At 41.0% G+C, this 23098-nt stretch overlaps 1 protein-coding gene across 2 annotated transcripts in view; it reads left to right on the top strand.

The window, feature by feature from the left end:
• The window catches only part of PAK5 (p21 (RAC1) activated kinase 5), a 166183-nt gene that overhangs the window by 67724 nt on the left and 75361 nt on the right, over positions 1 to 23098 (top strand). The window contains exon 2 of one of the 2 annotated variants that reach the window (XM_081148684.1): positions 4170 to 4305. The gene's annotated coding sequence lies outside the window, so the exon portion shown is untranslated. Of the gene's footprint in view, positions 1 to 4121; positions 4306 to 23098 lie in introns of both variants that reach the window. The other variant, XM_081148685.1, reaches the window with a different exon arrangement.

Raw genomic sequence — 23098 nt, 5'->3', positions numbered from 1 at the left:
CCATGTGTCACTTACCTTGCTTTGAATGAAAGAATCCATTTTTGAACGGATTAGGATTTCTACTTCCCCAAAGTTACTTATTCAGAGTTTTAGTGTTTCTGTTATGTTGTTTTCTTCACGGAAGCAGGACCTACCTTATTCCAACCATGGGGAAAGAGGAAGGGATGCGAGCTCTGGCTATAAATATTTTATTATATCGAGAGACAAAGATCACAGAGGGGCAGGTGAGCAGCAGGAAACAAATGTGATGTTGTTTCCAATTCCTCAGAGAAGGTTTATACTAAACTGCCCCTGCCGGCTTGTTTTCGGCTTGGCTTCTACACAGTCAACCCTGGTCATGAAGCCCTTTGTGTATCTGGAGTTTACCTGTTAGCTGAGGGGCACAGCATCCAGCTGAAGGTATAGAATTAGCCACGTTGAAAGTACACACAAAGAATAAGCCATTATAAAAATGGCACAGTGCTGAAAATGTGTTTTCAAGAAGGATGATCCATATTAATTTCTTTTGGAAAGATTCTATTTTAGTAAAAATAATAAAAAGGTTAAAAACTAAATTGTGTGTTAAGTTTTCTTCATAAAACTCCTTTTTTCCTCCTCTTACCCCCATTGTCTCAGAGTTGTTGGAAGACTTTGACCTGATGGGGTTTAACATCTTTCATGATTTCATACCCATTGGATTCATTTGACCAGAGCTCAGTATTAATGAGGCCAAGGTCAGAGCCCATTCTCTTTGTGTGTGTGTGTGTGTGTGTGTGTGTGTGAGAGAGAGAGAGAGAGAGAGAGAGAGAGAAAGTCCTGTTTTTCTAACACAGTTGTGGGGACCACATATCAAACCTGCCATTCACAAGTTTGCATCTCTGGGTACACGGGGAAGTAGATAAAAGTGTGAGCAATGCAACAAACATTTTAAGATTGCGGAACCGATGGGGCCCGTTAAAACACTTTAAAATGTATCTGTATCAGACATTCATACTTGAATGTGTGGAGGGAAAAAAGTGTGCAGGGACTAAACTATTTGTACTTTATGGTTGATGGTAACTCTATGTTCTGTTCTACATAAAATAGAATTTAGAGCTTTTCAGTAATTTGCCAGTGAGCACAGTAATATATGCATGTCTCAGAGTCAGGTGCGATTGTAATGAAATTTTTGAGTTTTTTTTGTTTGATCTGATGGCCCAGTATGGAGGGGTTGATTTATCAGAGAATCTATGGAAACAAAATGTGCAAAATGATATAAACTTATGTGTTAAAAGTTAGTTGTGTTTCTCTGATAGGTATGTCTCTGTTTTTATAACACACACACACCACAGCCATTGAGATGCTTATTTTGCTAGTAAGTCAAAATGTGGGTGAAGTATAGCTTTTTCAAATTATTCACAGGTGACAGGTCACTACTTTTGTTTTTTAAGAGCTAAATTCAATTATCCAAAATGCTGCTTGGGTTGGTTTAGTAATTAATAAAAACGAGCCAACATTTTATTCTTTATTGGCCAGGAACATTACATATGCCATCTTCACTTTACCCCCAAATGATATGCCTCTCCAGTTTTCAGATGAATCAATATTCTTGTGAAATAATGAATTGCCTGAAACCATGCAGCTAGTATAAGGTGGAGCCATGTCTGTCAATTCTAAATGTAACCCCTTCCTCTTACAGGTTAGAAATATTAAATTTTATTAAAATTAAATATTAAGTTTAATATTTGCATCTCTATTAAGATGTACTTTATCAATCGCTTCAGAATGGTATAGCTATTTTCCGAACACAGTCTACAGAACACTCAGATTGCTGTTTTTTAAGTCAGTAGTGGTAATATGGCTTTATCGGAGATGTGTAGATAATCGCTTCTTAGTGGCATGTTTAAAGAGAAAGAAATTGGAGAGTTTTAGTGATGATCCAGGCACATTAAAGTAAGTTGAGAGCATCTGATTTATTATTAACTTTGTTATTTATAGGATAAATAGAAAGTTAAAAGTAATGATAATTCTTACAAAATAAGCTCAAAGCAAATATTGGTTACTTATGTATAAAGTGTAATAATAATGCTATTAATGAAGTATAAAAATAAGATGCATTTATTTCATTTTGTTCTTCTGGGCCAAGGTATTATTTTTGTAAAATATTTTAAATTATGTTATCATTATGCATGAGACCCATTGGTTATATCAATCCTGAAATTATATTTCCTGACAAGGTGACTTCTCCTATATTCTGAAATACGTGAAGAGAGCATCACAAGACTTTAAAAGGAAATTACTTCTATTTATATTGTAGCTGATTTTGAACTAATTTTTTCATTTTCAATTACAGTTCACATTCAATATTATATTAGTTTCAGGTTTACAGCATAGCGGTTAGACATTTATATAACTTACAAAGTGATCCTCCAATAAGTCTTGTAGGCACCATATATAGTTATTACGATATTATTGGGTATATTCCCTATTCTGTACTTTACACCCCAGTGACTATTTTGTACCTGCAAATTTGTACTTCTGAAAACCTTCACCTTCTTCACCCATCCCCATTTTGAACTAAATTAAAAGTGCATGAGAGCTGAGCTTTAGAACCATCCTCTAAGATTTCTTGTTACCTATGCAAGACATGCGTTCCAGCAAGTCCTGCTGATCTTAGCAATGATCGTTTAGCACATAGGGCATGCTTTTAAGAGGTGATTTTACCAACAAGTTACTTTCCATGAACTACAAATAAATCGAGGTTAAATTTAACCACTTTGAAATATTGAGAAGTAAACTTAATTGGAAAATCTTTGCAACCGCTTTAAAACATAAATCTCTGTTAAAATTAGAATTCCTAAGGAAGTTGTAAATATTTTTAAATGCACTAGAAAGTAGATACTTAAAGTGTAAAGCCTCCATTTTTTATGTCACAGAGTACAGTGCTGGCATTTTTACAGAAAATACCAGTCTGCTAAGTGTGTACATTGTGCCTACAGTTACCTGATGCATATAATAAAATAAAAGCAGGTGTTTCTCGTATTATCCAAGGAGGAGTGTGGAGCTGCCTTCTGGGGGCCGTCTCAGTTTCCCCATAGTGGATAAGTGGATAGGTGGACTGTAAGCCTAGAGCTATTTTCAGGAGAGTTTCTATGCACTCGGCTGAAACTTGGATGAGCGATGATTGATGTCAGGAAGGAGAGAAGAACTGGGGTCTGGAACTCGGCCTCTTAGTAGGTTGGGAGAGAAGGGCTGCTTTCAGTTCCCGGGTCTTCCATAAAGCACATGAAATCCGGATTTAGACTCTTTCTACCCTGTCGGGAGTACTTGTTATTTACTCATTTAAGTAGCTGTGCTGGGCTGAACTATAAGCAGAGTTAGGAATTGACAGATCTGCATGTAACTTTGCATCAGCCAATGTGTATACAGTCAGTCCTCCTTATTTCTGGATTTTGTATTTTCAAACTCACCTCCTCGTGTTATTTGCACTCCTCGGCCTTTTGTTGCTGCTGCTGTTTGAAGTGGCTCCCAGCCCAGCGCTGATGTGCTGTCTGGTGTGTCAGTGCAAGGGGGCTGGGGTGTGCATGGAAGAACACGTGTCTTAGATAAGCTTCGTTCAGGCATGGCCCATTGTGCTATTGGCTGGGCGTTGAATGTTAGTGAATCCACAGTACATTAAACAAGGTGTTTTTAAAAGAAACACACGTGAAACCATAAAACAAGGTTATATATTGGTCCATTGATGAAAATGTCAGGGCCAGAGACTAGCAGAAACCTAATCCCAAGTTTCCCCTAAGCAAAGGTTCAGTGTTCACAGCGACTTCGTGGAGCATAGCTGCTGCAGAGAATGAGCCTGGCCTGTGCTAAACATGCGTCGTTGCATGTTGGTGGCCCGGCCCCCGGGACTCAGGGACCACAGGCACAGTCCCTGTCTCCATTGGGCTCGCCATGTGCTGGAGGCATGGACTCGCCGTGGGGTGATTAGAGAAAGCGCTGTGGCAGGTGCAGGCCAGGTCTGAGGGGAGTCACACTGCCCCATGTGTCCAGGTGACAATACACAGATCAGTAGCTGCACGCCTGAGGAAGTGATAGAAACGGCCTGGAAAGGACCGGCAGCAAGTAGGGGAATGTGAAACACATGAAGTCATATGTTTCTTTTTCAGCAGCATAACTGGTGGGGTTCCGACTCACGTGGTGCCGTGTTGTTGCAGAAATGCGCAAAATGCTCCCACCTCTGCCAGAATGGACGCTGGGGAAGAATGAACACTGAGGAGCTGCAACGAGAAGCTGCGCGACAGAACTAGCCACGCTCCTCTGGAGTCTGATTCACCCACAGCCATCCTAAAGGTAGGGGAATGACTAATGATATGGGTTTGCTTTTTCAAATTTTATTTTAAATTTTGCATACCCACACACACCACAGTGGAATATTATTCAACCATAAAAAGGAAAGCAGGTTAGCAGTTTGCAACAACATTGATGGACCTTTAGAGCATCATGCTAAGTAAAATAAGTCAGACTGAGAAACATAAATACCATGCGATTTCACTTAAGCGTGGAATCTAAAAGATAAAAATAACACTTAAAAAACTGAACTCATAAATACAGAGAAAATGGAGGCAGGGGAAATGTAAAGGGGGTCAAAATTACAAGTGCTTGGAGGTTGCTGAGAGAGTAGATCTTAAAAGTTGTTATCACAAGAAAAAAAGTTGTAACTATGTGTGGTGAGGGGTGTTAACTAGACTTACTGTGATTATTTCACAATATATGCAAAGCAAGTCATTATGTCATACCCCTGAAACTAATTTATGTTATGTATCAATTACATCTCAATTAAAAAAAAGAAAAAATATGCAATAGTAAAAAAGCATAGAAGTACATGTACTTATTCAACGAATATTTATTGGGTGATTGCTGTGTGCCTGCAGATTGTTTTAAGCACTAACGTTATGACAGTGGACAGAAAAAGGCAAGGGTGTGGCCTTGAAGGAGCTGACATTCTAGTGGGAAGAGAGGAACAACTCAATAAATGCAAAGAAATTGGAAATCAGTGCAGCCGTTAGTAACGTTCATGAACATGGTGAACAGGTTGTGAGATGGAGGGTGATGGGGGCTACTTCGGTTTGGATGTCAGAGCAGAGCAGCCAGAGAATTTTGAGCTGAGAGTTGAATGATGAAGCAGAGCCAGCTCAGTAAAGATGTGAAGACTGGACACTCAATGTGCCATGAGCCAGGCTCTGGATGGACATGCTCGAGGCTCAGGAAGCAGACCTGTGTGGCTCGGAGAGGGGATTTGGAGAAGCACGAGGTAGAAGATGACACTGGAGAGCCCTTGAGACCTGGAGAAGTGTTTTGAATTTACTCGGATGGAGACAGAAGTCTTTGGAGTCCTTAGCAGAGGAATGAGTTCATATATTTTTAGAAGGCTATTCTGCTTTATTTAGCTAAGGGGGAGGGGGCTCAGGAATAGTGGAAAACGGTGCTGTCAGCGAGGTAAGAGATAATGGAGTTGGCTTAAGGACATGGCATTGGGGATAGATGGATTTCAAATATATGTTGCACCTACTTCAGCTAGATTAAACTAGATGACCGCCAATGCTTTTTATGAACCCCCAACATAATTCTAACTCTCATAGGAAGGGTATGCTGTTGATTTGTGTTTCAATATACAATTCTCAAATGGTAATTCATTTTGCTGTTCAAAGAACTGCTTGTGGTGTATATGTTTGTCACCTGCTTTTGAAACTTAGAGAGGGTTGATGTCAAATTTTGAAAAGAAATAAAATCATTCCCTGAAACCTCATGTTCTAGGCAGGTTATCATATTATAACACTTGGCAACTGGAGCTTCCAGAAGCTTCTGCCACTCCTCTCCTCTTCCTTGCCTGGTTTCTGATTCTGAGAACATTGTTACTCAGGCAGACCACGAGAGGTAGGTGGTGTGAAGGGTGTTCTTCCTGATAGGAAACCTATGAGTATTTTAAGGACTAGAGCCTTAGACTTCCAGACTGAAACTTTTATACTGGATTATTCCTAGGTGGAACATTAAGGAAAAACTAAAATACTACCTGAAATTGGTGCTCTAAAAAGACAAGAATATGTGGATTTAAGCAGTGTTTGCCAGAGAAACTACACTCTCCATGGTGAGGGCTTCCTATGTTGGAGTATGTGCCTATTGTGCAGGGGGATGGGAGAGAGTATACAGAATTATGGGGTGACCTTAGCAGGTAGCTCCGAGATTTCAAGAAGTCAACAGCCACTACTCGAGCATAAACCAACTGAAAGTTTGTGTTCAGAAGAATTTTTATGATAACTCAGCCAAACAACATTTTAAAAGCTCAGCAAAGTACAGAGCCCTGCTTTTCAGTACTCTCAACTTTCTGAAATAGCTCTAAATTTGGGCACTGCAGCAACCCTCCCTCCCTCTACCCCAGACCCTATAAGAAGACTTGGTTGTCAGAAAGCAGCCTCAATGCAGTAATTCTAGAGTGTCAAGTAATTGAAAAACATGTAAAGGTGTCATAAAGGCACAGGTAAAGGACAAGGTACAGCAGGAGAAAGCAAGCCCGGCAAACATCAGACAGGACTGAGACCTCCCGGTGCAGCTCCCAGGGTCCTTTCTCCATCACACAGGATGCACTTCATTTTCTGGTCACGAACCACCAAAATACATGTGCGATGCCTTCCTCTCGGGGGAGCCAAGGCTCAAGCTTACTGAGGGATATTTTATATCTCACAGCTCCGATAGCTCAAAGTAGGCTTTGTGAACAGGTAAACAGGTGCAAACCATCAATCCATACATTTTCAATAAACAGTGTAGGCAAACTGGTATGAGATGCCTCTGGGGGAAGTTGGGACTTTTAACAGCATATTATAAATCGCTAGCTGGTGCATTTCACTTCTGTCTTGGCGAAAATCAATACCGTGGTTCCAGGTGCCCTTCAGAATAAGCACAGTTACCCAAGATCAACTGCAAGTTAACCCTGTCTTCATATACTCAGAGTCAAGCCATATACATCTGAGAAGACCTAAAGACGTGACACCACATTCTGTGATTGGTTATGTCATATACTGGACAGGATACAACTTTCTGATTAGCTGGAGAGATCATTAAAAGGCTTAGGAAGAAGTAATTGGATTCTGGAGCAATAAGATAAAATTAAACAGAAAGTGTGGTAGTGTCTTAAGTTGGTTTCCCTACCATCAGATGGTAAGACAAAAAAATTGCATGTTATTTGGGAGGCGATGCCAGTTTGCTTTTGTAGGGGGTGGAGGTGTGAGATGGGGAAGAGACAGGAGACAGAAAAGGTGCATCATCACTGCTGTGACCAAGGGGAGCACGATCGCATTGGACAATTCCGGGATACAGTATAGAATATCTTGGATTTATCCCAACCAAGGACATTGGGGTTTATAGCCACCTTCTCCCATGTGACTTGGGTGAGGGCTGCTCCCCTAGGAGGAAGTGGATGACGTTAACTTCCTAGTGTTTGTGATCTAAAATATGTGGGCCAAGGGGACTCCAGCAGCCAGAGAAAGCCCTTAGGCAAAGAGTCCCAGACGTTTGCCATTGGAAGCCACCATCAGGTCAGCATGCACAGAATTCTGAATTCCAAGGGGATGTGGATGGAGCACCTACAGTTCCTGCTACGAGAGGTGATACAACAACAGCGATGGTACTCATGATCATATTACTAGAGCTGTTATTTATTGAGTAACTGTAAGCCATGTACTATACTAAATGTTTTATGTGCATTTTACCGTTTAATTCTTACTTATTGAGCACTCACTCTATGCTAGGTTGAGGGGTGGCAAACATATATCCTATCAGCACAATCCTGCAGCCTCAACATTATTCCAGTCTTCAGTTTATAGAGGAGCAGATACCGCTGAGCAAGGTTAACCAAAGTCTCTGGAATAACACCTGTAAGAAAGGGGATTGGGATTCTAACTCTGGTTTGCCTCCAAAACCATCCCTTGGACATCATTGTGATCCTTAGTTAACAAATTAATTATTGCTATTTTTCTGATTGAAGAGTTAGCAGTTGCTACTTATATTTTGGGATACAAAACAAAAATTGCCCCTGTTCTCGAGGAGCTCACACATTTGTGGAAGAGAAAGACAGGAAAGCGTGTAGTGATGTAAGGGCTGTGATGGGAGTATGCTGTAGCTATCAGGGTCAAGAACGGGAGGGCCCGGCCGGGCGTGGCTCAGCGGTTGAGCGTCGACCTAGGATCCAGGCCATCAGGGTTCGATTCCCGGTCAGGGCACATGCCCGGGTTGTGGGCTTCATCAATGACTCTCTCATCATTGATGTTTCTGTCTCTCTCTCTCCCTCTCCTTTCCTCTCTCTGAAATCAATATATATATATATATATAAAAAAGAACAGGAGGATCAGTTGTTGTTGCACAACAAAACCATGACTTAGTGGCTGAAAACAACAAGCATTATTGCTCATGAGTCGTGGGCTGAGTTGAGGTCTCGCCTAGGCCAGGTTTTTGACTAATCTTAGCCAGGTTCGCTCGCTCATTTGCAATTAACTGAGCATTGTTTGGAGGGCTGAATAGTCTAAATGGCTTCACTCACATATCTGGTGATTGACTGAATGACACTGGATCAGCTCAATTCTCCAGCAGCTGGTCTGGGTTCATTCACATGGTGGCCAGGGAAGGTTTAAGAGAGTGAGCGAAAGTGGGCAAGGCTTTTTGAGGCCTGGGCTCAGAACAGTCATTTCTGCTGCATTCTGTAGGCCAAAGAAAATCACAGGGCTGCGTGGAAAGAGACTCTCTACCTCTCGCTGAGAAGAGCTTCGGGGTCACATTTCGGAAGGGCGTTGACGCAGGAAAAGAGAGATCTAGATTGCAATCTACCAAGAATAGAAACATCTAGAGTAGAGTTCGTGGGGTGAGTAGGCGTTCCCCAGCCTGAAAACACAGGAAGCCAGTGTAAGGCAAGAAAAATGGTATGTGTTCAAAGACACAGAAACATGATGTCCCATAATGCTGTCAGGTGACAGGAATGAAGGCATCTGATGGAGAGGGAAAGAGAAGGGCCAAGCACTGTGATAGAGCAAGAAATATATAAACTGAATCCAAATTCAGGAAAATGAAGTTAACTTGCAGGCAGAATAATATGTTTATGAAAAAGCGAAGAGCAAATGGGAAGATAAAGTGAATGGTTATGAGGACATATTACTGCAGCAATATGGTTAACAAAATGATAAGATTTTTCTCTTACAAAAGGATTTGTATTTATTTCATAAAGGGAAAGAGGAGGAGAGGGAGAGAAGGGAGAGAGGGAGGAAATACCTTGGTGGGTGAGGTTGAGAGTGGGCCTAAATGCAAGAACTTTTCAGCCTCTGTGTCAGGGGCTTCAGGAGGGTAATTCAAAGATGCAAACTACGTGGTAGAATCTCCGTGTGAGGAGAGCACACTAAGCAAGCATCACGAGTAGGTTTTTGTGGAAACCTATCAAGCATTTTTGCATTATTGTCCCAAATAGAAATTCCAAGGCTCTGGACTCTCACAAGACCAAGTTTCTGGGGCAGGTTTCTATCGATATTACGGGTCTGTGCTTGTGCGTTTTCATTGGGATGTGTGTGTGAAATGGTCATTTTCAGTTCATGGATTTTTTTACTCTGAGACTGAATTGTGTAAATGAAATAGGGGCCTCATTGTACGGTTTTCCTAAGTGACTTTTACTGTTCTCCTGGCCCTGTGTTTGAAGTATGATGCTCTCCCAAGTCACCAGGTGCAACAGATTTTAGTGTGAGGCTTAACAGGCTGACATTAGCATCTCTAGCTCCTTGGAGGCAAAATAAATGACTGCAGAAATAAATGCTGGCAAGACCCGTAAATGGAGAACCTGAGCCAAAATATCCACTGTTGTTGGCTTGGGGAATGTATTACATTCATTCTTCTTGCGCAAGCATGGTGGTGATTCTTATCTCCCTATTTCTGAAAAGTGAGATAAAGGTGACATTTTTTAAAGAGGTAAAATAAAAAATAACATAGCTAAAGGTATATAAAAATGAAATCTGATAGATAGCAAAGATACAGAACCCCGTGAACGTTCTCTGGGAACCTAATAATTGGCTAGTTTATTAATTCTTCTTTGAGGAACAGATGCCTCCCCATTCTATTTCCCCACCTCCCCTCCAGAGGAACTGCTATGCTAAGTTTGTGTCAATTCCTTGCTTAAAAAAAGGAATTAAACATGAATATGTTATTAGTTTTTGTTTCCTTTTGAGCTTTATGATAATGATCTCATACTCATATAGTTTACAGATTTGCTCATTTCACTGAACATTTATGTGCCTAAGATTCACCTAAGTTGTTATATGTAGCTGTAGTTCATTTTCACAGCTAAATGATATTACATTGTCAGTATATCACAATTTGTTTATTCTCCTGTAAATAGACATTTCTATTGTTTCCATTTTCTGTATTATGAAAATACTATGATCACTTGTTTATATATGTCCTGGTGCGTGTGCAAGTGTTTTTCAGAACCACATAGACAGAAAGGGGTTGCTACGATATGAGATAGGTAGGTGACCAGTCGTCCCAGTTTGCCTGGCTCTGAGGAGTTTCCTAGATTGTAGGATATTTAGTGCTGAAACCAACAGCCTCAGGCCAACTGCTATGAGTAGTCACCTTAAATAAGTATGTGTTCAACCTCACAGCATAATACTAAACTCTCTCCCAGAGACATGGTAGCAATTTACACTCCCAACCAGTAGAGAATGGGAATTCCCCCTGAGAACCGTTTTCCCCGTGCGTGGTGTTCTCAGATCTTAATTTTCGCCACTCAATTGAGTGTGAAATGGCATCTCACCGCAACTTGAGTTCCCTGGTTGCTGATGAGGTTCTGTGTCTCTTCATGTTCTGTTCTCCATCTGTGTTTTCTCGCGTGTGCAATGTCTTCGGCAGCTCCGGCCGTGCTTCTGTGGGGCTGTTTGGCCAGGCCCCTCTTACGCAGCAGCTCTTTGTGTTCTCTCGGCATCACGAGCACCTAGAAACGGGTTTGTCGACAGAAACACTGATGACATTTTGGATTGAGTGATTCTTGCTCTGGGGACTGTCCTGTGCGTTATAGTATGTTTAGCGTCATCTTTGGCTTCTACCCACTAGATGCCAGTAGCTCCTCCAGTTGTGACAACAACAAAAATATCTCTAGTCACATGTCACCCTGGGGGACAGAACTGTACCTGGCTGAGAACTGCTGACCAAGATCCTTAGCAACTTGTCCTATGGGAGAAAGAAGGAAATAAAGCAGATGCATTCCCCCCCCCCCATGTTTCTCTCTGATGGCAGTTCCAAGGCATAGGACCCTGTACAGCATGTTTAGAGGTGTCCCCGTGTCATTTAGCAGATGCATTTTCTGGGCTACTGGCTGTGCTTCTTCACGGTTTAGGCAGTGCCACGGCCAGAACAGGAACACTTCACCCCATCTTGCTTCCGATCCCTCCCTGCCTCATTTCTTTTCTCGCCCCTCTCCTGCCTTAGGGTTGCACATTCCCATGAAAACATTAGCACTTAATGTTTGTCTCAGGGTCAATTTCCTAGGGAAACTGAGCTAAAAGAAATGGCTACAGAATGGATACCCTGCAGATTTTGGAACTGATTTATTAACCTGTCTGAAAACAATAGCGACCACTATCTAGTGAGCCACTTTTTCCTTTTAAAAATGTATCCAGGATATATTTGTATTTTAGCATAAGGGACCTTCAGATTATCTCAACTGCATACTACCAAAATGAAGTAACTTTGGCTTCCTACTAACATCTTTGGCAGCATGGAAATTACTAAATGCAGTTAGGAACTGCCCAGTGCACCAATCGTAATGGAACTGGGCTTGGTCCAGGAAGAATTTAGTTGAACAGATCAGAGGGACTGTTTTTCTCATTGTCAGATATCCTGCTCACATGGTTAATAGGTTTGATAAGAAGACTGGGCCTGCAGGTGATATCCTGAGTGAAGTTTCGCTAGTAAAGCAAGCTCGGTGGGCTCTCCTCTCCATGCATTCTCTCTTGGACTTTTAACACAGAGATTCAACATATGCTGGGCTGTCCCTCTTACTTAAGCTATTTCTTGGAAGCAGGCTAGTATATGGTACTTTTTAGAAAGATTTCCACATATTTCATAGTTTGACATGTAAAAAGACAACTTCTTAACCAGCGCTCTCATCTTTGGAATTGCCAAGTCCATGTACTCTCAATGAGAGAAATGTGAATGAACTTGACTGATAAGTCATGGGGTTCTCAAGCCCATAGAGACCAGGCAGTATAAGAAACAGTGGGGGGTGAGGGGAACTGTGCAAACAGGGAAGCTGTGCCTTTCTAAATGGCGTGGCACTTAACCCAGGCTGTTATTTCTCTCTGGGAATGTAGCACAGGTTGACCAGATGTCTAATTTTTAGAGACATTTGAAAGCTGCAGTCTCCTGATATTAGGTCTGGTAATTTTTAAACATTGATTTATTAAAAACAAGCAAAAATACGCAAGCAACAAAGAACCTGATGTGTAAGGAATCAAAACACATTTGTAGGCGACCTGCAAACTTAATCTAGCCTGCAGACAAATTCAAATAAACAACATGTAGCTTTGAGATTGATGAGTTTCAGAAAGTACATCCTGTCTGCACGGCAATATGATTATTTTGTGTCACAAAAAATAATTTCTATGTCTTACTTATTTTTACTTCTGCTTTCTGAGTTTTTTGCTTGGAGTTTTTCCCCTGGTAAAACTTAAAAACCCTAGTGGATACTACATCAACTAAGGCTATAGGCACAGCAAAGATTCTATGTGTGTAACGTGGAAACAACTCAGAATCTCAACAAAGCCACACTGTGACCCATCAATAGCCCTCCTATGTTTATATCCAAGGAAAATTAGTGCATAACGAATCTATTCATAACAGTCCCACACTGGAAACAAGCCAAATGTACAACAACAGAATGATAAACAAATCCTGGTTTACTCATTCAGTGGAATACTGTGCAACAGTGAAGAGATCACACTATTGATACGACACCGTGGATGAATCTCACAGGCATTATGTTGAGCAGAGAAACCAGCCACCTAAAAAGATGTGTGTGTGACTCCATTTTTATGGCGTTCAAGAACAGGCAAAACTACATTGTGATTTGAGAACTCAAAAAACTAGTTTATGGTACTAGAGCTCTAGATGGTGCACCAGAGCCTCTAGGGTGCTGGCAGTGGTCTGTCTCATGGCCAGGGGGTGGTTTCATGGCTGTAGACAGTGGAGATTTCTGCATTCTATGTGCAATTAATAGTACATAAATGACTCAGTGGGCAGCAGTGGTTGGTACAGTGAGTTTGCAGCTCAGGGATGACCTAAACAATTTAATGGAGCTTTCCAAGTATCCCTGTTGACCACAGGTGTGAGAGAACTGGGCACTTGAAGGTCAGTTCTTCACATTCTCTAACGTGCTATGTCTCCATGGCAAATACACATGTGTAGAGAGATAAAGGCATTCTGCTTCCCCATGGGGCATGATAGTCCAATTTTTCCAAGTCTTCCAGGTTCCCCACCTATGAACTAGGAGCTCTGTTAGCCATCATAGACATTTAGAGTTTTCTATAGGAACTTAAAAGAGTGGAGCTTTGGGAAGCATTACTGTGTACACTGGTCCCATCCCTTTCCCTGCAGTATCCTAGTCTCTGCAAGTTAAAAAAAAAACATAGCAGACAAACCCTTCTCCCTTCACTCACAGCTTAATATTTCTTTAAAGTTCCCTAATGAATAGACTTAGGGGAGGAAAATAGGCCCCACAGTCTGTTTCTCTGCTACTTCTCATGCCCGGGGCAAGTGTCTCCTGGACAGGAAGCAACTGGGAAGGACCATAGGAGAGCTCCCGGCCCGTTTTATTTGGCATCTGTTCTTCAGGGCAGAAAGTGGGCCAAGGAGAGTGTGTCTGCATTAGAAACCAAAGGAATAACTGAAGAAGTGGAAGCATGTGCTGACTGGAAGGGCTTCTGAAGAGACTGTGTGTTCCAAACAAATGTGTAGGTCCTACTTGCTTATTGCAGCTTCTTGCTTACATGGCATGGAATGCAAGAGCCCGAGATCTGGTTGAAATACAAGGGATGCAGAGAAGGGTGTTGTGTTGTGACAGCCCAGGGCTGACGTTAGCCTGCCTTCCTAAGGGCTTCGTTCCTCATTGAAAGTTTTAGTCATGTCTTCACATAGTCCTCAAAACATAAAACTACTCAGAATCTCTACAGAGCACTTACCTTGCTCATCTGTAACTTAAGAAAGATAGGAAAACTGCAAAATGGCTTTTGTGTCAACTTTCAATTATTTTAATGTGTTGTGTGTTTGTTTTTTAAAGGCATTTTAAATCTCACGACAGTAAGCTTTGTGGGAAGTTTGGCATTTTATTTCATGAAATTTTCACTTGGAAGGATCAAACATGCCTAACTTGGGAATCAGGTGACTGCAGTCATTTTTGGCTGCATCCCTTGCTGGCTGCAGTGCAGTCTTGAGCGCATCTCTGAATGTTTCTGAGAACACAGCGAGGCAAAGTGAAAACACCTAGTCTGCCTGTTCCTAAGAATGTGGAAAGTGTGAGGTCAATGGACAGTAGCATCATTATTACCCCCATTCATAGGAAGCTCACCAAATGCCATGTCTGCAAACATTTCTTGGATGAAGTTCTCTTTGACTCTTGCAGCTAGTGTTTTCATTTTTATTGGAAAGGCAAGTGAGTGTCTTGAGGTGTGGGAGGGTGACTAAAGAGCATGGATTTTAATGGGTGAAATGAGATGCACCATTATAAAATATTGAGTTTTATTCTAGCTTCTCTTTCTGGCTGGCCAAATGACATTAAATCCTTGGAGTTGTTTTTCTTTATTTCTAAAATATGATTTCGTATCTACGACCCTGATCTACTTAAGAGGAGGCCTATAAACATCAAAAGAAACCATGTATGAAAAGGCTTTGGAAGTATAAGGTAAGACAACGTGCAGTTAGGGTTTAGACTACCTTTTCCTTCTTTTTTCAGAAAGGCTTTTAAGCAATATGTTGAGGGTTCTGAAAAGATTCATCAAGCCACCTATCCAACATTGTCTGATTTATTTTATTCTTTTACAAATCCAAGCAAATATATTAAGTAACAGCAAAAGCATTGCACATGTCAGTTGATCACAGCGGTCAAACACGTCTCACATCATGGGCTGTTGTCAAGAACTTGGAGACCCTTTATGGCTGACGTTTTATTGTATCAATGTTGGCCATCACTTGGAAAAACATTTATTGTTCAAAACAGGACTAGCTTGAGAGTAAAAAGGAGAGCTGTTAGTATTTATGCCAGGACAACAGTAGTAAACTAGGACTGTTATGAAGCAAAAAAATATTGTTTAAAAGCTTCCCTTTTAATTCAAGTCATAATTACGTCTAATATGTTCTAAGCACTAAGGCAAGTGTGGGGAAGGCTTAAAAAAACAAGCTAAGTGCATACCACGGTCCTAGTCTTCAAGAAGCCAGTGTCTCTATGCCAAGAGAAAGTTCTGAAATTCAATGGTGCAAAAAGAATGAGTGAAAGGTATCATGTTAGCAAGTGTTGGACTGCGTGGGGTAGAAGTTAGGAGACTTAGACATGAATATGGAGACTCGGACAACCTTGAGTCTCTGGGGAGCCTTCCTGGGAGGGGGAGACTCTCACTGGGTGCAGAAGACTGGTGGGATCTCGGTAGATCTGAAGAAAACAGGGTGGGAGGTATTGCAGGCAAATAGAATAGGCTGGGTAGACACAAAAATAGATGAGTTTCCATGGCTGTATGTAGAAGGCAGAGAGAAGGGAGCTATAAAGGACTTTTTAAAAGGTAAAATTTATTCTTTCAACAAATATTCATTGAGCACCTATAATATTATAGGAAATGTCCTAAATGCTAGGGATTCAGCAGCCAACCAAACAAAATCCTTACCCTTGTGGGGCTTATATAAAATCTACACCTCTTCCATATGAACTTCTAGATGGTAAGACATCTTTTGACAAGAAGGGGAATGCTACTGGAAAAGAAGGAAACAATTATTCAGCTCATTTTGTGCTAAAATAATTAGAGAACCCCAATAATGGAGCTAACTGATCTTCTAAACCAGAATCTGAGAAATGGAAAAGGGTTTCTCAAGCATCCATCCGTTCATTCAACAAACATTTGCTATGAACCTATTAGATACCTGGCGGTGTTATGAGCTAGAGGCACCACAGTAAGAAACATGGGGGAAGCTCCCTGCCTCTGAGGAGACATTCATCTAATATAGTTGAGTCTCCCATATTATCTCTCTCGAGCCAAATAAATGATTATTTTTAAAGAATAAAGTTTATTCAAGCACCTCTTACGTATTCACTTTATTCATACAGAGCTAATAAGGGGAAAGCAGTTATTTGCTTTTCTCTATAATACAATTTCCTTGCTCTGATTATTTCTGTGTGAGCCCAAGTCTTTGCTCCTACAAATTTAATAGATGCCTATGGCAACTGGGGATTGTCAGTAAACAGGAAATCTTTCTCCCACGTGTCTGTCACAGAGAGTATTAGACCACTGTGCCGTGAGAAGTCTCATCTGGAGTATGTGAGATGGTAAGCTGATTATGAGGTTACCCCTCTCCCATGCTTCTACTTTAGACAGGACAGTATATTTATAACATGATACTACAGAGTAAATAGCACTGTATAAAAAAGAAATAACCCTGCTAGTCCCAGGGTTCTGGAACACACATCAAAGTCACAGAAACACAGATTGTTAGTCCTAGTCTCCGAGATTCTGATTCTGTGATAGGGTTGAGAATTTGCGTTTTCTGAAAATCATAAGCAATGCTTACGTGAAAAGTCCAGAAGCTACATGTTGAGAACCACTGCACTATTCTTTAATTATGTGGCTATAATATTACTATAAAATAGGTTGATCTGTAGGTATGTAAATTATAATATTTATGAAGGAGGCCATTGTATTACAGAAAGTAATAGATACAGTGAAAACATATCTCAATCGGACTAATTAAAATTAAGTGCATGTGTTCATCAAAAGCATTATTAAGAGAGTATAAAAAAAATCATAGAATGTGAGAAAATATTTCAATACATACATACATATATTCAACAAGGGACCTTCATTTAGAATTTATAAAGAGCTCCATCAAATGAGTAAGAAAAAGGGAGATAATTCAGTTGGAAAATAGACAAAGGACTTGGGCAGCTATTTCACAAAAGAGAATATCCAAATGGCCAACGCATGTGAAAGATGCTCAGACTCATTAATTATTAGGGAAATGAAAATAAAGCCACAATGAGATGCTACTACACACCCACCAGAATGACTGTAATGAAAAAGTCTGACAATAGCAAGTGTGAGTGAGGTTTTGGGCTGCTGGAGGGGAATGAAAATTGTGTAACCACTTTGGAACTATCTACTAAAGCCAAATACACACATCCCCTTGATCCAGCATATCTGTATACCCCCAAATAGTGCATCGTTACATGTGTTCACCAAAAGACAAGTACTAGAACATTTATGGCAGCATTATTTCTGATAGCCCCTAGCTGAAAACAGCCCAAATGTCCATCAACATTAGAATGAACTTATGAACTGTGGCATAATCATGCAGTGGAACACTAGGCAGAAATGAGAAGTTATGTGGCGTCAAACAACGTGAATAAATCTCACAGATGTAATGTGGTATCGGAGACACTTGACCTAAAAGAATACAGGCTGTGTGATTCTATCACAAAAAGTTCAAAGTCAAGCAGAACTGATCTCTGATGAGAGAAGTCGGGTGATGGTCTATCTTCGGTGGAGCTGATGACTAAGGCACAGCTTGAGGGAGGCTTCTGACTCGTTTCTTCTCACTCTGTGCTATGGCTTCAAGAATGTGTTTTCTCTGTGAAAATTTGCTAAGCTGTACACTCTGTGAACTTAATATATGTTGTAATTTAATAACATATATATTTTTTAAATGTATCTTTATTGATTTCAGAGAGAGGAAGGGAGGGGGGGCGAGAGAGAGTTGAAACATCAATGATGAGAGAGCCATTGATCGGCTGCAAGCCCGCAACCCGGGCATATGCCCTGGCAGGGAATCGAATCCCGATCTCCTGGATCCTAGGTCGATGTTCAACCTCTGAGCCATGCCCAGCTGGAATCAAATCCCCAAGACTGCCCCAAAAGTAAAATGGGGGGGAAAAGGGGACATCTGTCATACTTCCACCAATAAAGATAATTTTTAAAAAAAAATGTAACTTGCCTCTTTAAAATAGACACACACACACACACACACACACAGCCACAGCTGTATCCTAGAACTTAAAACTATAGGTTGCAATTGACTTATTAAAATTGTTTAATGGAATTTTTGAAACTATCAGTTCATTTTATTTATTTTAAATTCCTGATTAAACACATATCATTGCAAATCAAAAATTTAACCAAGAATTAGAGAACCTTAAGGTTTAAGTAGTGCATTCTATATTCAATTAGATATCATTTCGCTAATAGATCTTATATGATTCAAACAGCCTTAAACACATAAAAATAAATAAAAGTCCTTGGTGGAAGGCATGTTCTATACATCATGGGCTTTGAAAAATCTATGATTCCAAAGATTTATGACAATCATAAATTTATACAGCAGCCATCCAGTCATTTGCATTAGATCAAAATGATAAATTATATAGAGGCATTACTTTAGAAAATATAATTTGTTCAACACAACTGATTCAAAAGTCTTTATGAGTGCACTGATACATTCTTCCTAAGTTGGTCTTAATGTATATTTTTATAGAGTACTAATGAATTAAAAGGTATATGACTCAAAACTCATCTGTTCAAATGCACTTTTTAGTTTTAGTATATAAGTATATGATTACAGTGCAGTAACATATCTATACATGACTACTTTGATATGTTTCCACTTACATTACGGACAGGTTTCCACTAACTTAATGTTATATGGCGCTTTGAGTTAGAAATGACTGTAATTACCTGTTCTTTGGCTTTATTAAGATTACACACTGCAGAGTGCGCCTGTGTGAGAGAGAGGGACAGATACACAGACAAAGGGCGAGGGAGAGATGGGAATGGAGGGGGAACGGAGAGATTGCAAGGTAACGGCAGGAGAGAGACACTACTACAGTGAGCTTTCATTTCTGCATTGACTTCTTCATTTGGGAGAATTAAAAAGTCAAATCAATTTCTCTTTGTCATACTATTTCAGAGCATCACTTACAGAGAATTAAGATATTACCTCACTCTTAGATTATCAAGAATAATGTTAGATTTACAAAGAATGAGGCTTTTATCTCTTTCTGAAAAGTGAATATCAGTTACCTTCACAAATGGCCAATTGCACTCTGTCTTGATAAAGGACTCATCTGTTGTTCACGGGGCCAGACATCAGTTCACTCAAGCTGCATGGTACATAGAATAACGTAGAAATATGTTACGGCGTCAATCTGTGATTTGCTGGCAAGGGAGGAACCAGCTTTGCTTCTGTTAGTAAACCTATGAGACAGACTTTTGGTTTTGTGAGTGTGTGTTGGTGGGGAGAGAGGGAATGCATTTCCTTTTTTAATGAAGAATTAATCAGGTGCCTGTCTGCCAGGTCCACACAGCTGCTGAGCTGGTATTGACCCCTGTAAAACTCACGCTTTCCAGGATAACACCCAGACTCCCAGTGTCGGAGCTTTGTCATAACCACACACCCCTAAATCTTTTCAAATGTCATAATTACACATATCCAACATCTTCATGTATGTTTTACAGCTATGTAAAAAGGCATCATGAGTGCATAAGAACTGGGGTTATGATTAATTCTCAGTGTTTTTTATCTCCCCCTTCAAAACAACTAGATAAATGATGTTAAATCAGCCACTTCAAAAACCACTGAGTTGGAATCCCTTTGGTATCAATCACCTTCATTTCAATCATGTTATATGGAAGTGTGTCCAAGGAATGAAACAGAGCCTAACTTCCAATTGAAATAAAATTATGATTGACTCTTACTAGGGTTCGTAGATAAATCCCTACACATACAGTGGCAAAAATGGATTCTTAATACTTCTGAATCATGTTCTGAGACTATATTTCACTTTTAGTGTAGAAGATGTTATACAAACAAGTAATTCAAGAAGGGGAATGCAACAGTGATCGTGAACGCCCTGGTTGCTTTCACACACAAAATGTAGCTTTAGTATTTTTTAACGTTAATGGAAAGTTAGATGCAATACTGGGAAAACAGATCCTGTTATCTGGCTGTTTTATTTTACATGGTATTTTTTAAAATATGCTCAAGAACACTAATAGATAAGTGATTACTATTACTTCTCCGGGAGAGTGTATAATAAAGCAGAGTCTGAACAAGTGATGCATGTACCCGGGCAGGTTCAGTGATTTCTTTGGGCGTGAACTTAAACATGATTCTGCATAGAGGTGTTGACTTAGCAATCTTAGAGGCTTTCAGAGGGAGGGAGTAGCAGCCCCATTTCACGATAAGGCACAGTTGAGATTTGCGATGAACTTTCAAACTTTTTGAAAATGTTTTCAAAGGTCAAAACTAGTGGCCGCAAATAAAAGTTTTTATACAGATAAAATACCTTAAATTGTAAACTGAATATGAGGTGCCATTAAGAGTCTTATCATGAAGTGCTGAGCAAAATTCTTTGGATAGGAAGACTATAAGAGGACTCATTATGTGCATATATTTGTGTTTTCATTTTTTTCCTTCCTTGTAAGTAATAGAATGAGATTTGTGACTTAATTTGTGAATCTTTTTGTTTTGTTCCTAATATGTCTTTATTGATTTCAGAGAGAGGAAGGGATAGGGAGAGAGAGGTAGATACATCAATGATGAGAGAGAGTCACTGATCGGCTGCCTCCTGCACAACCCTGACTGGGGACTGAGCCCACAACCTGGGCATGTGCCCTGACCGGGAATCGAACCGCAATCTCCTGGATCCTAAGTTGACGCTCAACCCCTGAGCTACGCCCAGCCGGGCTAATTCATGAATCTTAATTATTAAAATTAGATGATTCTTATAACTGAGAGTGACCAGAAATCTGTGGTGTCTTCACACATTTTTGTCCAGAGCAGGAAAGGAGAGCCTTGTAAAAGAGCCTGTCTTTGGAGTGGCTCCAGAAAAGTAAGGTGGTTTCCCGTTGAAACCCTACAAAATATGGCCATTCGGTCAACACATCACTGACTGGGTGGTGGTCGAGGGATGATCATAGGTCCTTTTCTGTCCATACAGCCTATGATCTTGGTGACAGAGCTCCCTGACCTTTCGGAGGACTTGTAAGTCCAAGAGCAGCATTTCCTCTTTACTCTCATCTTCCTTTCCTCACCTTCCCGCCATCATCTGAGTGTCCTCAGTAAGCAAGCGCATCCACCTTTTGGTACAGATGTTGCAGGTTATTGTAACTCTGTGGGTTTTCTCTTGGTGACTCAGGAACCCCTGTTTGAAACGTCTACAAGTTCATCTCTTCTTAGGCATGTCGGGGGTATATTTCTGCGAGGCAGCTGTCGGGCAGACAGACACTGTTGTTGCCCTGCCTGAATCCCCGTGGCTTTTTTCTGGCTACAGAGCCTCTATGTGGGGGGCAGACAGAAGGGCTGAAGAACGAACACCCCCGGGAGCACCTCTCAGCCAAGGATGGACGAGAGCTGACCGGTTAATACTACAGCTTCCTAGCTCCTGGGTGAGATGTAGGGGCAGGGATGCGAGACAGTTCTGAAGCAGCTTTGTCTTTGTCTTCCAGAGGCCTGGGCAGGACTGAGACCCAGTTGCCCTCAGCAGTAGCTTGCTCACAAGCTCAGCTTGCATTGGTGGCCTTCCTTTCCCTGAATCATTACCCTACTTCCCTTGTTTCCTGGGACTACCTGGCAAGTAGACCACTTATGTTCAAATCCTTGTACCAGAGGCTTCCTCCTAGGGGAACCCAACCCAAGATAACCTATTTCTCCTTTTAAATGTAACATGCCATGCCATATCAACATTGTTTCATCAGAAGGCCGTTCTCCCTGGGAATTAGCAGTCCACAGTCTGAGCAGCCACCACAGCCCGCCAGGTGGGGGTGTTGTAGACGGGCTGTTCTCCTGCCCTCCACAGGACTCTGGCTGCCGTCAGCATTCCTCCTTCCATGGCCACAGCTCGCCTTTGTCTTTCCAACCAGGGGCACAGCTACTGACAATTTTTCTATCAACTGACCTGTGTTTCACTTATAAATAGCCACCTATTTATATGATACTAAGGCTGACTCACTGGGCAGAGAGGACAGTCGAATCAGGTGTGCTCTTTTGAAGATCTAGAATAGAGTATATCATGCTCAAAAAAAATAAAAAAATGAGCATCTATATAGGGGATTTTCTATAAAGGTCCCTGTAAGTCTTACTGCCCATGGGCCATAGAAATGGCCTAGAAGCTCACATGTGTTCTAGTTATCTCTACACGTGACTATAAATATGCACAGATATGTGTTTGCACATGAATTAATAGAAATACCCAAGAGAGATTTGGCTGTTAAACTATTCTCACCCTAAATCCCCATGTATTTCAAACTCGAAAATAACAATTATGGGATACAAGGGATCAAAAAGTCATTTTGGACAAAGACTTAGAATCTGAATGATCCATTTATCTAGTGCAAGTTACTACCCAAGACAGCTTTCTCCAAGCCAACTTGCAGCATGCCCCTTGCTTGTCGGAAGTTCCATTGCCAGGTTCCAAATCAGGAAACGCTGGAAGCATGAAGCTGGGGAAAGTCATAATTGTTGGTTTGCTGGAGTTACAAGGGGGGGGTTAGGGACCCCAGGAGAGAGTGACACGGCCAGATACAGACACAAAGGGAGGGGAGGGCTAAAGAAAGAGAAACAATTAAGAGTCTGTTGGAAATCAATCAAATGTCCATCTGTTATTGAACTTCAGTGTAACACTGATTGCAGGTAATTGGTGTTGGCTGAGTAGATAATTAGACTGGCCACAGAATGCAAGGGGCAAAGGGTGGTGGATTTATCCTGCAGCCTGGCTTTCTCCTGCTGAAGCAGAGTTTGAGGCCCGGGAGGCGTCAGACAGAGCCTCCCACGGCTCCTGCACAGGGAGGTTGTTTACAGAGCGGTGACACCT

Source organism: Miniopterus schreibersii (genome assembly GCF_964146895.1).
Source record: "Miniopterus schreibersii genome assembly, chromosome: 10".
Taxonomy (NCBI): Eukaryota; Metazoa; Chordata; class Mammalia; order Chiroptera; family Miniopteridae; genus Miniopterus; species Miniopterus schreibersii.
The sequence above is the reverse complement of the archived record's forward strand: the minus strand, read 5'-3'. Positions and strand labels throughout refer to the sequence as shown.